We start from the raw sequence: 14,823 nt of genomic DNA, 5'->3' as shown, positions 1-14,823 counted from the left end.
AGGGTTCCTTTCTTCCTTTCAATAAAGCCTGTTACTCTGGTCTTTCGGACTCCCATGGATTCCAACATTTGGTGCCGAAACCCGGGACAGGGTACTAACTGCCTGGACGATCCCTCTTTGCCGTTCAAACTTACAACCAGGGAAGCAATGGGCAGCGGCAGCTCGTCCCGGGCTTACTCCCTGATTCTGTTTGGACGTGTAATTGTGGGTTGATTGGCCGGCAGTCTAACCCTGTCCTGAACCCCTGCTGGACCAGAAGGTAAGGAGTTTCTCCCTTCCCCTTCCCCGGTTGGCCTCTAAATTTCTCTCTAAAAACACCCCTTTCTGGTCGGATGATTTTCTCTGACACGCCTCACGTTTTGAGAGGTTTGACTTTCAGTCTCAGTGGACTGCACGGAAGACTAGGCGCCTAGCCAAACCTCTCCACTCTCTCGGACTTCTCGTCCTCGGAGCTCCCTGACAGGTGGTGACGACCTCTATCAGGGACGACTCCCCACACGGAGATTCTCTCCTCTTGGGACAGTGACAAAAGGCGGGGACGCCCTCTCTTGCTCACCTGTCTCCACTATGGGCTCTTCAGAGTCTAAGCCTTCCGACCAGACCCCTCTAGGATGTCTCATAAAAATCCTCGCCAAATTCGGTCTCTCAGACCTCAAACCAAAGAAATTAATCTTCTTCTCTAACACGGCATGACCTCAGTACAGACTAGACAATGACTCCCATTGGCCTGAAAACAGGACATTCGATTATAATATCCTAAGAAATCTTGACAATTTCTGCCACCAGACGGGGAGGGCATCAGAAATTCCTTACGTGCAGGCTTTCTTCTCCTTTCTCTCCTGTCCTTAATTTCTGTACTTTCTGTTCTACACGCAGGCCGGTTTTGGCCAAAGAAACCTCACCTAAAACCTCTGCTCCTAATCTTTCCTTCTCCGCGGACTCCTAAACTCTCTCCTTCTCCTGCCTGACCCCCGGGGCACCCCTCTCTCGGGACCCCTCTCTAGTCTCTCAGCAAATCTTTTTGCTGGAGTCTCTTCCCTCCAGAAAGCCTCTTTCCTTCACTAAATCCTGTTTTCTCATTCATCAGTCTCTCTTTCTCCTCCCCTGCTGGCCAGGGGCCTCTCCCTTCTCCACTGTGTTCTTCGTCCTCTCCCCCCTCCAAAGAAGCAAGCTGTGGCTTTGGCTGCGGTGCCTGTCTCATCTCTGACCTCTCTTCCCTCCTTACAAACTGCAGTCCTGTCTCCTCTCCGACCCCTCCTCCTTCCTTACAAACTGTGACGTGCCTTTCCTCCTCACCCTCTCCTCTCTCCTCAGAGCTCTAAATCCTTTTGACTCCTCTGACCATGTGGTGCCACACCAATACTTCAACCTCCTTCTCTCCTCCTGCAGATTCTGACTCTCCTTCTTTCCATCCAGCTGCTCACACTGTCCATCCATCTGCTTTCTCTCTTCCTCCTCTATGCTGGCAACTCCATGCCATCTCGAAAAACTTAAAAAGCAGAATTATATTAAGCTATGTAAGTAATCCGTCCTGTCTCTTTGTTTGTCAGAAAATATCTCTAGTATAATTTGAATTGAAACAACTAAAGCGCGCTCATTTAAATTCCTTAATTCATAACTTTTATGTAAAGTCTTTGTTTAATGTGTAACTGTGTCTGTTTCTAAGGCCTTAAACCAGTAATTACCCACCTCATAAACCAGGTTTACTCATCCCCATGGAATCTCCCTGCAATACCCCCATCTTTCCTGTTCAAAAACCTTCAGGAGCTTATCACCTCGTACAAGCCTTATACCTAATCAATGAGGCAGTAATTCCCCTCCATCCAGTAGTCCCTAATCTCTACAAGTTACTGTCACACATTTTCTCAAACACCACTCACTTCAGGGTTCTAGCCCTCAAGAATGCCTTCTTTACCATTCCTCTACAACTTGACTCTTACTTTCTGTTTGCCTTTACCTGGACACTAATGCAGCCCAGCAGTTTACCTGGATTGTCTTACCCCAGGGGATCAGAAACAGCCCACACCTGTTTCAGCAGGCACTAGCTCAGGATTTAGCAGCATGCAATCTCAAAACTAATCCTCTCTTACAATATGTAGATAACCTACTCCTCTGCAGCCCCTCCCTGCCTGCCTCAAGGAGACTCACCACCTCCCTTCTTAACTTCCTCGCTATGAAGTGTTATCCTGTCTTCTCTGCTAAGGCTCAACTTTATTCTCAGTTTCTAGTCTATCTAGGCATTACTTTAACCCCCACCACCTGAAGTCTCACCCTAGCTCAAACTCAGACCCTCCACAGTCTCCAACCACCTATCACAACAGATCAAATCTTTTTTTTCCTCAGTCTAATAGGCTTCTTTAAACACTGAATTCCCAATTTTGCTCTTAGTCAAGCCCCTCAGTGAGATCTTCTGAGCATGGCTTTTAAGGTCTATAATGACCAAAGAAGTAACAGAAAAGGCAAATAAGGCCCAAAAGAAGTCAGGAAATACCAACCTTTGGCTCCAGCACCCTAAGGGGTTTCATAGCATTCTATCAAGGCCCTGCTCCAGAGTGGAAAGAAAGGTCATTGAACTGAAGCCTGCAAGGCTTCCCGGCCCCACCGGTGACACACCTGTGCTGTGGAAAAAGGGACACGAGAAGGTAAGCTGCCCCCTTTCTCCATGGAGGGAGGGTTCAGTCTTCTAGCCCTGCTCCAGCTACCTGTGACCTGACCTTGCCCAGCGTGCTGGGAATTGCCACTGAAGGCCCAAGGACATCGTTCACGAGCCTAAGGTATTTCTTCCAAGTAGCAGATAAACTAATCTCATTTCTTGTAAACACAAGGGCCATCTACTATGCCTTGCTTGAATATTTAAGTTTTATTTATCCCTCAAAGATCTCTACTGTGGGTATTGACAGTCTGATTTTATTGCTTTATTTAATGTTTAGTATCTCCTTTATTTCTCTTATCTCAATGCCCCATGCCTATTATAGGCTGGGACCTGCTGCTAATTCCAGCTAGAAGCAGTGGTCACTAGGACTTCAACTCTAACTGCAAAGTGTAGAAATGTAACACCCTTTCCCTAAGTACTTGCAGGTTTTATAGGTCACTCAGCAAACTGTTCAAACACTGTCCAAGAGGCACCTCCAGCATTACATCACCCAAGGACTGACTTTCACATGGACAGGTCCACACACCATGATCCTGACAACTCCCACTGCTGCTAAAATAGAAAAACGGAATGCCTTATTCCAATCACAAACCTGAAGCTGGTTGGTCTACGTATGGCAAATATATGAAAAAACTAAGGACTCTTTTAGTCAGGCTTTGGGAAAAGGGAAACTAGAATAAAAAGAAAGTCAACTTAATTGTCACTGGGGGTTAAAGATTTTTAAATCAAGAGTTCTGACTAGAAAGGAATTGTATGGTTTTGATAATAGAAGGTATAAGGTATGGAAATACTTTTGAAAGAAAAAAGGAAAAGCAAGTTGTTATGAAGGCCAGTTATTTCTGGATAAGAAAGTGCATGAAAGTTGAAGGTTTATGTAAGTTGTAGAAGGTTTGTGCAGGTTGTAGGAGATTTGTACCGAGAAAAAAAGAATTTGTACAGTCAGAAAACTGGTTTTCAAAGAATGTTTAATCAGTCACCCTAGCTAACAATCCTCTACCCTCCCCACTTATTAGGACGACTTTTTCCTCCACCCTGACCATCTGAAGCTCAGAAACAGAGAAACAAAACCGACCCCTTGTCCTTCTATTCTCTATTCACCTCTCAGCCTGCCTCACCAAATCAGGAACTTTCTACTCGTGTGGGACCAACACCTATCTGCGTCTCCATACTAATTAGACAAAAACCTGTACCCTAATCTATCTCACCCTAAATATCAACCTAATCCCACCCCATGAGCCTCTTCCAGTTCCTAATATACTATCCATCAATGTAAGGACCAAACAAGCTATTCAGGTAATTTCTCTTCTTATTGCTTTAGAAATCTCTACAAAAGTAGATCTAGGGACAGGGGGACTAGCCACACTACCCTGTCTTATTCCTATTCTCTCTCTCTCTCTCTCTCAAGCCCAGTGAATTCGTAAACATGGAATCAGTGGTTTCACACAAACTGGGCGTCTTGACTATTACCTTTCATTGCTCCACTCACTCTCCTATTTATTTTTCTAACTTTTAAACCCTGCCTCTTACATTTGTTTACTAGTTTCTTACAGAACTGCATGCAGACCTTCGCCAATCAGACAACTGGAAAAATCTACCTAACCCTACATACCAACCCTGAAACCTGCCCTCATGAAACAGAAAAATCTGAAACCCTGTGTAAAACCAGAAGCCACGGCCAGGGCCACCATCACAGCCGCCTTCTGGCCTATGCAGGTTCGCATTGGATTCGGACAGTCGGCAAAGAAACAGCGGAGCCCAAAACTGGTGGACCATAGTCTTTAATTCTAGCTTGCACCCGGCGGGCAAGTAAAAATACACACTGGGCTCCAAAACCCAGTCACATTCAGTGCTCACAAAGCCACTGACTTATCCGAGTTTCCTAGAATCAAAGGTTTCTAGCTCACCAGACTTATTCACCTCTGTTCCCCATCTCCTTCCTTATCCCAAATACAAAGTCTACACAAACTGGCATCTCACTCAGCACTGCACCAGCTTGGCTGCTTCTCCTGGCCTCCTCCACGTGGCCTTTCTCTGCTCTCTCTCTTCTAATGATAATCTCAGGAACCAAGAGTCTAAGCTCTCGTTCTACCCTCATTTTATAGTGTAGCTTCACAACCTCTAATCCAATATATAAAATAGGGAAGTCTCTAATACAAAGTTACTTCTCTGAGGCATGATTGGATTGTACCACCCCACATCAAAAAGGGTGGGAAAGGCTTAATCCCAAAACCAAGCCCCAGGCTACAAGGATTCTCAACACACATTAATATCACCTGGGCAATGGCCTCACGTGGGCAGCGCCTATTTTTAACAAAGTGAGCATAATACATTTTATCTGCCCAACACCCTGTATCAGCAAACCTCCTAAATTCTACCTATCAACCCCTACAGGTCCCCTAACCCTAAAGCTCTCCCGTATCCCTGAAGAACTAGGAGAATGAATAGCATTCACCTCTTAATGCTTTTCAGTCTTTTTACCTTTCACATAGTAAAAGGACAAAATCATTGGGTCTTCTTGGCTGAAGAAGAGCCTACAAACAGGCATGAAACATTTCTTTTAACTCAAGCTAACTGCTCTCTTCAGGTCTGCCAGGAAAAAATATCTCTAACTTTACCATGGAAGAACTTTCACACACACACCCCTATACAACCCTCCTTATCTCTGTATTGCTAATCTCCAAATACCTGCCTCTTTCTTTATTAAGTTCCTACAGGCCGGGATGAGAGAAATCTCTAGAATTACCTACAATCAAATGCTCCTACACTCCTATTCCCCAGTACCCCAAGGAGAACTTCATGAGGGAAATATCAAATAGGTAGGGATGACAGCAGGAAGAAGCCGCCCCTCAGCCCGAGAAGTTCCCTCCTGAATGTTCTCCAAACCCTCTTCCTCTTTACCACACATATTCAATCCTTCTAAAAATCTTACACCAACAGGTTTCCTGCATTTTAAAATCTCCACATGTCCTCCCACTTGAAGGGAACCAGTCCAGCACGTCTCATGAGGCTCATCCAGGAGACCATGTATCACCATGTCACTCTGTTCACTTGGCACTAGCAGCAAGCAACTAACAATTATTACCTCGCAAAATTTTTTTACTTCCTCACTCAGGTTTTCAGAGACATCACCTGGTTCAGACCTTACAGCATGGAAATTGATGACCTCCTTAACTGGATGAGGGACTTGGCTTGGCAAGTTTCCCTTCTTGAGTTCTTTCCAGAAGAAGAAATAATTTTCCAATTGTTTCTCCTCTTTCTCCTCATCACCCCTCACCATATATTATAAAATTAATAACTGCCTTTCTTTTATATGTAACCACAGAGTCGAGAAATGATAGATACGTGAATTCCAAACTGCCCTCTTGATGTTCCGCTTATCTGTCAGACCTCACCCTTACTGGACTATTGACCCTGAGACAGAGGAATTCCAAAAAGCTGACAACCTGCCCCAAGGAGGGGCTCTGGACACACCAGGACTTTTGATTCAACACCCACATGCTCGAAGCCCCCCAAGGAGGAGCATTCCGGACATACCAGGACTTTTGCCTCAGTATCCCCTCAGGCTCTCCCAAACACTATATAACTCTCCCCTAGTCTGTAACCAGTGCTCTTCTCCCCCAGGAGAAGTGCCCGGCAGGGTTCTTTTCTTCCTTTCAATAAAGCCTGTTACTCTGGTCTTTCGGACTCCCATGGATTCCAACACCTTCTACTTACTTTGCCACTATCTTCTATCTCTTTTTCATATTGTTATTATTATTTTTTTCTTTAAGTGAGAGGAGGGGAGATAGAGAGACAGACTCTTGCTTGCGCCCTGACTGTAATCCACCTGGCAACCCTGGTCTGGGGTAAAGATGTTTGAGCTATCCTCAGCGCCCAGGGCTGATGCTCAGACCAACTGAGCCATTGGCTGTGAGAGGAGAAGAGGGGAGGGAGAGAGGGGAGAGAAACAGATGTTGTTTCTCATGTGTGCCCTGACTGGGGATCAAATCCAGGATGTCCACACACTGGGCCAATGCTCTATCGGATAGATCTCTAGTGGGTAGTATCCACTGAGAAAACTGGCCAGGGCCTCATTATTTTTTTTGATAATTTTGTTTTATACGTTCTCTTTTTCTAAAACTCCTATTAATTATATATTGAATCTTCTCTAATATCCTTAACTTTTTCTTCTATTGTCTGTTTCTTTCATTTTATTCTATTTTTAAGAAATTTCCTCAACTTTATTTGTCCCCTTCTATTAAATTAAGTTCTATATTTATATTTTTAATTTTTGTAATATATTAATTTTATGAATATTTTTATAGCATTACTTTTTTATTTTCATGAATACATTATCATCTATGATATTAACTTAGGCTTTTTTATTTTTGAGAGAAAGATGGGGGTTGAGAGAGAGAGAGTGAAAGGAAGGGGGAGAGAGAGGAGAGAGAGGAGCATCAACTTGTTGCTCCACTTAGTTGTGCTATTGATTGCTACTCATATGTGCCTTAACTGGGGCTTGAACTGGTGACCTTGGGGTCGAGCCAGCAACCTTGGGATCAGCGACCTTCGTCAAGGTGGGATAGAACCTGCGACCTCTGTGCTCTGGGGCAATGCTCTGTCCACTGCACCAGCTACCAGGGTAACTTAGGCTTTCTTTTAAAAATTGTTTTCTCCAGCTTCCTGCCTCATTTCTGTTTCCTCTGAATCCTTTTTTAATTTTAATTTTTATTATTATTTTATTATATATTGGTTTTGGGTGTACATCTTAGTAGTCCTCTAAGTTGGGTTTTTTTTTGGCGCTGCTTCTATATGGATGCCTTTTTGAAATATTTGATGATTCTTACCTATCCATTCACATTCAAGAGTGAGACATATAAAAGATGTACTCATGTATGGAGCTGGTTGATTGATAGACTGCATAGTGAGGGGGTGGAAGAGGTATCTGGCCACTTCCTACCATTTTGTCAATATTTCTGAACTTATCTCTTAGACTGGTCTGTTTCTCTAGTGAGGAAGCTTTTAACTTTTTACCTGAAGGTATACCCAATTATAAGACAAATGGAGGAGAAAATGGGGTTGGTTTGGAAGAGTTCTCATTATCTGAAATACAGACTTTTTTCACTTTTTCTGCCAGTTTTCATTACATCTAACTGGCCTTAGTTATGCCCAGTGCCTCTGGGTTTAGAGTACTATACAGGTATTTGATCTGCATGGGTCAGAATCGGGAAGGGATTTAGCTGCTTTTAATATGATCTTCAACCAATTCTTCTGTTCTAGCCCTACCCTCACCTTTATCTTTAAGGGTTCTCAGTGCTTCCAAATTCATAGTCTTTGAGGGCATCCACAATGTAAATCAGTTTGTCTCTCAACTCCTGCCGGCAGTCAGATTTCAACTTTCTCCTCTCTGCTAAGACAATTACCTCTAGTCTGTTGAGGGATCCCAATGATGACATTCCTTCTTTGTGCAAGAGTCCTGAATGAGTTAAAAAAATAAATTTTAAAAAATGAAGATAAGTATATCACTGTTATTACTGTTAGATGCCAGGTTGAAGGATGCAGTTTAATTTGAGAGTCAATGAGTCCGCTTACTGTATCCCAGGATCAAGCCACCTGGATTGGGAAGACTTCAGTGAGGAGGAGCAAAGAACAATGTGTGTGTGGTCTGACTGGTAGTGGCACAGTGGATAAAGCATCCCCCACCCCCAATGCTGTGTTCACGGGTTAAGAACCCTGAGGTCACTGGCTAGAGCTCAGGCTCATAGCTTGAACTTGGAGCACTGGCTTGAGTGGGGGTGGGGGTGGGAAGGGAATCCTCCTCATGGTCCCAAAGGTTGCCAGTTTGAGCCCAAAGGTCATTGACTTGAAAAGCCCAAGATCATTGCCTTGAGACCAAAGGTCACTGGCTTGAGCAAAGGCACTCAGACTCAGCTCCAGCCTAAGGTCCTGGTCAAGGGCATACGGAAGCAATCAATGCACCACTAAAGTGAAAGCAACTACCAGTTGATGCTTCTCAGTCTCTCTTCCTCTTCTCTCTTTCCGTCCCTCCCTATCTCTCTCTCCTGTCCTGTCTCTCTCTTTCTCAAAAATCAAATCAAAACAAAACAAACAAAACAAACCATAAAACAAAACAACTTTAAAAAAAGTGTTCTGATGAATAGACTCCCTTTCCTAAAAGCAAGAAAGAGCAGTGTGGAACACACACTTAGGGTAGATGAATAAAAGGCTGAGAGGAGCCCAGTGGAAGAATTCGATGATGCAATAATTCTTAGAGTACAAAGTCTCTAAATCATTTCTATTTGATATTGCAATGTGGGTTTCTAGGAGACTTACTCTTCTAATTTTGTTTGACTTTGGCTAATATTAGAACTTGTTTGCACTCTGTTAGCATATAAAGACATGACTCAAACTGGAAAATCTCAACCTAGATTTCTAATCTTTTTTTTTTCAGATTTTTACAGAATTTCATATTCATATAGCAATAATCAAAAGTTTGCTGTAATAATATTTATGCTTCCCTTTTCACTACTTACTTCTCCCCACAGAGAAAAGGATTCCAAATTAAAGAAAAAATGAGAGTGTTATATTTTGTGGGACACTTGAATCCATGTTAATATAATAAATTTAGAAATTTAATAAAATCAATAAAACATGGGATCAGAAAAAACCTGGGAAATATAGGGTAGTTCAATAATTTTATAGTATTCATGGTACCAATCAAAACCTTTTCTCTGAAAAAAATCTGAGATCTTCAACTAAGGTTTAATAGAATGATCAAGTTTACTTATTAGCTATCATGGGGCTTTTGTATCTCAACAGAGGTCATAATATTGCATATCTATTTGTGCCATTTTGAATGTCAGTAGGAAGTAAGAATGACATTTTAGGGAGCAGAACATTTTTTGTAACCATGACTTAGACAGGATTATAATGCTCACCTTTGGAAAAAGAGTTGAACTTTGATCAGAGGAACTGAACAAAGGACCTATGTATCATGGGACCTTGAGTATACTCATGTTTTAGTTATCTATTGCTAAGGAATCACTTAAAAACTGAGTTGTTTAAAACAACAAACATGCTTTTTTAACTTAAGATTTTGAAATCTGGGCAGGGCATGGCAGAGCAGCTCTGCATAGTGTTGGTATGCTTGACAAGGCCTGGAGAATCCATGATGGCTTCACACCCATGGCAGGGCCATGGCTGGAGCAGCTGGGAGATGTCTGGACTCTCCCTTTATAGTCTCTCACCCTCTAGGGCCCCTATCTCTCCATGTAGGGTAGATGGACTTCTTTACATGAGAACTAGCTCTTGGGACAGCAAAATCAGAAAATGCCAGGCCTCTTTAGGGGTAGGCCCAGAATTGGCACGATGTTATTTCTGACATTTTATTGGTGAAAGCAAAGCCTAGCCCAGATTCAATGGCAGGAAAATATAGACTCCACATTTTTTTAAAATGATGATTTATGTATTTTTTTCTTTTTTTGTGACAGAGACAGAGAGAATCAGAGAGAGACAGAGAGAGGAACAGACAGACTGGATGGGAGAGAGACGAGAAGCACCAATTTTTCGTTGCGGCACCCCAGTTTCTCAGTGATAGCTTTCTCATATGTGCCTTGACTGGGGGGCTACAGCAGACCAAGTGACCCCTTGGTCAAGCCAGCGACCTTAGGTTTAAGCTGGTGAGCCTTGCTCAAACCAGATGAGCCCACGCTCAAACTGGTGACCTTGGGGTCTCAAACCTGGGTCCTCTGTGTCCCAGTCTGACACTCTATCCACTGTGCCACAGCCTGGTCAGGCTGTAATTTTTTTAAAATAATTTTTTTCTTATTTAGATTTTTATTTATTTATTCATTTTTATTAGAAAGAGAGAAGAGAGAGAGAGAGAGAGGAAAGAGAGAGAGAGAACAGGGGGAGGAGCAAGCAGCATCAACTCCTGCCTGACCAGGCAGTGGCGCAGTGGATAGAGCATCGGACTGGGATACAGAGGACCCAGGTTCGAGACCCCGAGGTCGCCAGCTTGAGCATGGGCTCATCTGGTTTGAACAAAAGCTCACCAGCTTGAGCCCAGGGTCGCTGGCTGAACAAGGGGTTACTTGGTCTGCTGAAGGCCCGCGGTCAAGGCACATATGAGAAAGCAATCAATGAACAACTAAGGTGTTGCAACGCGCAACGAAAAACTAATGACTGATGCTTTACATGAGAACTAGCTCTTGAGATAGCAAAATCAGAAAATGCCAGGCCTCTTTAGGGGTAAGCCCAGAATTAGCACGATGCTATTTCTGATATTTTATTGGTGAAAGCAAAGCCTAGCCCAGATTCAATGGCAGGAAAATATAAACTCACATTTTTTTAAAATGATGATTTATGTATTTTTTTTCTTTTTTTGTGACAGAGACAGAGAGAATCAGAGAGAGACAGAGAGAGGAACAGACAGACTGGAAGGGAGAGAGATGAGAAGCACCAATTCTTTGTTGCGGCACCCCAGTTTCTCAGTCTCTCTGTTCCTGTCTGTCCCTGTCTATCCCTCTCTCTGACTCTCTCTCTCTCTCTCTAAAAAAAAAAAAAAAAAAAAAAAAAGAAGCATCAACTCCTATATGAGCATTGACCAGGCAAGCCCAGGGTTTTGAACCAGCGACCTCAGCATTCCAGGTTGATGCTTTATCCACTGTGTACCACAGGCCAGGCATATGTAATTTTAAAATTGATTGATTTGAGAGAGAGAGAGAGAGAGAGAGAGAGAACTTAGATCTGTTCCTGAATGTGCCCCTGACTAGCACATCAAACCAGCAACCTCTGCGCTTCCGGACAATGCTCTAACCAACCAAGCTATCTGGCTAGAGCAGGACTCCACATCTTGATAGGAGTAACACCATGTGCACATGGGTTTGGGAGAAATTGTTGGTAGCTGGTTTTGGAGACAATTTACCCTACCATTTACCTCAATGAACTTCAGTTTTTTTCCCTTTGGAATGGTTACTCATCTCTGATAGATATAAATACAAGTATATAGATATATATCCCTTAAAGCTAAGGCCCTATATAAATAGAATAACTTATGTTGCCTTGGAGGGTGTTGGCCTAGAAGGTTTCCAGGGTATTAGTAAAATGAGCATGTAGAATTGTTGGTGTCTTCCAACAATTTCTGTACTGAATATCTATGCTGGTGCTAAGGGAGCAGTACTGACCCGCTGGGTGGTTTTCTGGGACAAGATTTCTCAGAGATCTGGGTAAGAATGTTTTTTGAAGATTCCAAATCAGTCTGAATCTGGGAGAAAATGCACTGGTATTAGGTGAGCTTAGTTTTATCTTGAGACTGAAACTTAAGTTTTGGGAAAAGGGAAAGGTAAAAAGTTAAGAGGAAGAACAGTATGGAGTTCTTAACTCCTACTCCATCATCTGTTCCCCAATCAAACTCTTCATTTCCTAATAGAAGTAGGAATTTAAACTGCCAACTGAGAGTTATTTGAGGCATAAACAATTACTAAGCATGTCTTGAGTACCCACTGTGTGTTCAACACTATGCCAAGTCCTATGAGTGATGCCAGAGAAAGCCAAGTTACTGACTTGGTTTCTCTCTAGAAAATTCTATTGGGAGCCCTGGCCGGTTGGCTCAGTGGTAGAGCGTCGGCCTAGCGTGCGGAGGACCCGGGTTCGATTCCCGGCCAGGGCACATAGGAGAAGCGCCCATTTGCTTCTCCACCCCTCCGCCGCGCTTTCCTCTCTGTCTCTCACTTCCCCTCCCACAGCCGAGGCTCCATTGGAGCAAAGATGGCCCGGGCGCTGGGGATGGCTCTGTGGCCTCTGCCTCAGGTGCTAGAGTGGCTCTGGTCGCAATATGGCGACGCTCAGGATGGGCAGAGCATCGCCCCCTGGTGGGCAGAGCTTCGCCCCTGGTGGGCGTACCGGGTGGATCCCGGTCGGGCGCATGCGGGAGTCTGTCTGACTGTCTCTCCCTGTTTCCAGCTTCAGAAAAATGGAAGGAAAAAAAAAAAAAAAAGAAAATTCTATTGGGGATGGATGAACCAGAACTACATGACATACAGGAGATGTAGCAAGGCAGCAGAGAATAAATGCTGAATAAATAGCACATTTAACATGTCCTAGGATAATTGGAGAAGATAAAACCCTTTTGGTAAAGGTAGAACAAGATGAGGAACACTGGAAAGAGCAGGATGACTATCACCGGTGCAGCACAAAAGGGCACTAGTGAGACTGGGTCAGAAAAACATGTTCTAGTTACTATTGCTGCATAGCAACTTATAGGTTTAAAATAATAATGATCATTTTAGTATCTATGGTTTCTGTGAGATAGGAGTTTGGTAAGGGCTCAGCTGGGTGGTTCTAGGTCAGGATCTCTCATATGGTTGCAATCAGACAGTGGCTGGAGTTGGGAAAGCTGAGGGCTGCAGAAGCTGGGGACTGGGTGGATACCTCTCACTCTCTTCATATAGACTCTAGGTGTCTCCCTATGATCTCTCCTGTAGGTTAATTTGGGCTTCTGCAGAGGTTAGGTGTGTGGAGGGGGCCAATGTCTTATGTTGGGTTCCCCAGGAAGCTGACTTTGAGAGGGAAACAGCATTCAGAGCATTTATTGGGGGAATGATAGTAGACTCCATAGCTGTGGAAGGGAGAAGGAAGCAGGCGTTAAGCAGCAGGAGAAATTGACTGGTAATGCAGGGATGCTCTGGAATGAATGCCCCTTCAGAGTTTGTCAGAGCAAAGGGAGGTATAACTTTGGCCAAAAGTTTTCCTCAGGCGAGGTAACTGCCTGCAAGGGCTGACAGCTGAAGGTCATTTTCCAGCAGTACTCTCAGCACTGGGGGGATAGGTCCTTCATTTCTGAGGAAAAATTGGGGTGATGCATCATGGCATTCACCACAGCCCTAGCAGGATCTGTGGCTTTCAGTAGAAGCCGTCCTGTAATGACCTGGCCCTGAGGAGGGGGAATAAATATTTCAACCTCACTCTCCTCCAGAGTCCTACTCACCTGACAGGACCCCTCTACCACAGACCAAACCCTGGGAGTCATAGGACTCTGGGGACTTTAACGCCCAGAGTGGGTGGAGAAGGGTGCAGAGTGGATCTGGAAGGGCAACAGAAGATATTCAGCAGCAGAAGATGAGTTTATTTTTTGAATATTAGAGGCATGATGATTTAAATAATACCTTATGGTGGATAAAGGCCATGTTCTGAATCATGCTTACTCCTACTCCTTGTTCCTTTTCTTTCATCCAATTCCTTATTACTTAACCTCATTCTTCACACTTCCATTGAAACCCTGCCTCGGCGCTGGCTGATTGGCTCAGGGGTAGAGTGTTGGCCCAGCATGTGGAAGTCCTGGGTTCAATTCCTGGTCAGGGCACACAGGAGAAGTAACCATCTGCTTCTCTACCCCTCACCCCACCTCTCTCTATCTTTCTCTCTCTTCCCTTCCCGTAGCCATGGCTCGATTGGGGTAAGTTGGCCCTGGATGCTGAGGCGCTGTGGCCTTTGCCTCAGGTGCCAAGAATAGCTAGGTTGATGAGCAACAGAGCAGTGGCCCAGATAGGGAGAGCATCACCTGGTAGGGAGCTTGCTGGGTGGGTCCTGGTTGGGGTGCAGGTGGGAGACTGTCTCTGCCTCCTGGCCTCTCACTTAAAAACAAACAAACAAAAACCCTGCCTCGTTATTTCAGCTTAAAACATGTTTTAGTTCATGAGTTTGTCTTTTCTCCTGATCACATTTCATTCTTTTATCCATTTAGTTCCATACACCCATCTATTAGCCTGATGATGTTCTTCTTCTGATCTGTAGTCAGATGCGTTATCCATTGCGCCACTGGCTCCGTACTAATGATGATGTTCTTCTTTATCCAGCTTCGTCCCAGACACCTTTCTTTCTCTGGACCAGCCCTATGGGGAATCATTCCTCCTCCAGTATCTTATTTATCCCAGCTTGTTGATAAGACTGGAAAGAGGTAAGTTTCAAGGTATTGACATGATGCAGATGAAAGATGATATGATGGTGGGGACAATGGGTATGGGGGGGAGGGCTCACTTTGGTGGATTCCTGTCTATGCTTACTATGATATATTTCTTTTAATTAAAATTTTATTTTTGAATTGCAGTTTACATTCAATATTATTTTGTATTAGTTTCAGGTGTACAGCACAGTGATTAGACAATCACACTTTACAAAGTGTTCCCCTAATG

At 43.9% G+C, this 14,823-nt stretch overlaps 1 protein-coding gene across 1 annotated transcript in view; it reads left to right on the top strand.

The window, feature by feature from the left end:
• Positions 1-14,823, top strand: part of ANP32E (acidic nuclear phosphoprotein 32 family member E) — a 76,431-nt gene that overhangs the window by 40,918 nt on the left and 20,690 nt on the right. The window contains exon 2 of the mRNA XM_066377384.1: positions 14,488-14,588. The gene's annotated coding sequence lies outside the window, so the exon portion shown is untranslated. The remainder of the gene's footprint in view (positions 1-14,487; positions 14,589-14,823) is intronic.

This window comes from Saccopteryx leptura, chromosome 3 (genome assembly GCF_036850995.1).
Source record: "Saccopteryx leptura isolate mSacLep1 chromosome 3, mSacLep1_pri_phased_curated, whole genome shotgun sequence".
NCBI lineage: Eukaryota > Metazoa > Chordata > Mammalia > Chiroptera > Emballonuridae > Saccopteryx > Saccopteryx leptura.
The sequence above is the reverse complement of the archived record's forward strand: the minus strand, read 5'-3'. Positions and strand labels throughout refer to the sequence as shown.